This window comes from Mus pahari, chromosome 5, assembly GCF_900095145.1.
Source record: "Mus pahari chromosome 5, PAHARI_EIJ_v1.1, whole genome shotgun sequence".
NCBI classification, from domain to species: Eukaryota; Metazoa; Chordata; class Mammalia; order Rodentia; family Muridae; genus Mus; species Mus pahari.
Window position 1 is genome coordinate 144005125 of NC_034594.1, and position 2371 is coordinate 144007495.

Below are 2371 nucleotides of genomic sequence, written 5' to 3' on the forward strand. Positions count from 1 at the left end.
TAGCCCTGGCTGTCCTGGAACTCACTTTGTAGACCAGGCTGGCCTCGAACTCAGAAATCCACCTGCCTTTGCCTCCTGAGTGCTGGGATTAAAGGCGTGCGCCCCCATGCCCAGTGCTTGCTTGCTTTCCTGCTTAGGGGCCCCTACTGGATCTGCATGCTCCCTTGCTTATTACCTCAGGAGCGGGTGCTTCACCTTGGTGTGTTAGTCCTCACTAGGCCCCCTTTGGGCCAGGCATTAACAAGCTCCACCGTGGGAGAACAGATTTTAAGGCTCTTTGCTGAGTCTTTCAACTTAGAATGAAAATGGAAAATGAATCTGTCAGTGCACTGAGATTTTCTTCAGGAAGAGCGACACACATTCCTGGGATAACAAAGAACACCTGCTGTCTAATTCCCGGGTTCTCCTGTGTATCCTTGTAGGCGAGCCTGGCATTTTCCTTTATTCTCTCATCAAATCACTCTTCTCTGCCGCCCCCCAGAGAGCTGTGATCCCTGGCTGCACTCATACATCTAGCTAGATGCAGATGTGAACAACTGTCTTCTCAAGCAACCAGGCAGCAAAGGAAAAATGCTGAAAATGGAGGTGAAATGAACTCTCATGGCAGTTTTTGTTTTGGAGTGAAGAAATGGGCTCTATTTCCTGATATTTCAGGGCATATTTAATAATTTAGAACAATTAGAGTTACCCTTTTTTTTGTCACAGATAACAAAGCAAGCAATCATGGTGAGGTGGTATTGACATTAATAATTAAGTATAATTAATAATAAATGTGCTCCTGGGAAACATGCATGGTGTAACACTTTTTATTTTCTTGCTTGTCACGCAGTCCTTATTCCTTTAGGTTTTACAAGTATTTTATACGACATAACAAGCGCAGAGTCTTCACTCCTGTTAAAGTTTTTATTACTGGAGAACGATCTAGAAGCGCACAAGACAGTAAGTACTATGGAGGCTTACAGTCATGAGAAAGCATTACCTTACAAACTTGTGAGACCAGCTGGTGATCCCCCAAAATAAGGCATTGTGGAATGTTGTCCTGGTGATGTTCTTGTTAGCTTGTCACAGGCTGGAGTCACCTGGGAAGAGAAACCTCCATTGAGAAAATGCCTCCCTAAGGCTGGCCTTTAGGAACTCTACTTGAATCAGTTTCCTGATTAGTGATTTAGTGATTGACTCGGGAGGGCTCTGCTCACCAGGGGTGGTACTACCCCTGTGCTGGGCTGAAGGGAGCAAGCCAGGGAGCGGTACTGGCTTCTGCTTCAGCTCTTGCCTTCAGTTTCCTGCCCTGACTTCCTTTTGTGATGGACTAAAACTGCAGTCACAGATAGATCCTTTCCTCCCAAGTGCTGGGATTAAAGGCATGTGCCACCACCGCCCGTCTGGGATCCAGATCTTGAGGCTGGAAGACTCAAGTTTCTGACCTGGATCTTAACATGGAGATCTTGAGGCAGAGTGGCCATGAAAAGCTTAGGCCAGGTAGCACACACCTTTAATCTCAGGAGACTGAGGCAAGCAGATCTCTGAGTTCAAGGTCAGTCTGGGGCAAAGCAAGGTCAAGATCCAGGCGTAGTGGTATACACACCTTTAATCTGGGCCACACCTTCTACTGGAGGCCTACATAAGGACGTTGGAAAAGAGAAGACTCACTGTTCTTCAACTGCTTGCTCTTGTTAGCACATCTATTGGAACCTATTTCTACAGAAGACCAGCTTGAATATCTAGCCTCGTGGAACTGAGCTACCACTAGATTCTTGGACTTCCAATTCACAGCTGCCCATTGTTATCACAACAAATTCCCTTAATATATAGAGACATCCTGTGTGATTTCTGCGTCTCTAGAGAATCCTGATTAATGGTGTTTTATCATAGCAACGGAAATCCTACCTAAAATGTGTAGAATGGACCTTGGGTTAGCGGTGGTGTTCTCTGACCTACGGTGTTCCTTTCTGTCACCTGGCCCCTCTTCTCCCAAGCAAAAAGTCTTGCTTTGGTTTTCCTTCAATTATATTTTATTCATGGATCAGGAGCAGGCGGTGAGCCCAACACTTAAAAAGCTAAATATGTATCTAACATGTTCTCCATGTGTTATAGTGTACAAAGTACTCGGCTATCATGAATTTGTAAACCTTAAAACAAGCCTGCAATTCTCCACAGAAGAATCATATTCCTTTACTGTGGTGGATTGAGGGAGAAATGTCTACGGTGAGCTTGGGCGCGTGAACACTTGATCTCTAGTTAGTGGTGCTGGGTGGGGGAGTGATACAGAACCTTCCGGTCTGACTGTTGGCAGAAGGATGTCGATTGGGGGGGTGGGCTCTGAGAGGTGAAGATGTGATCTGCTTTCCGATCCATCCCCCTACGGTTGTGG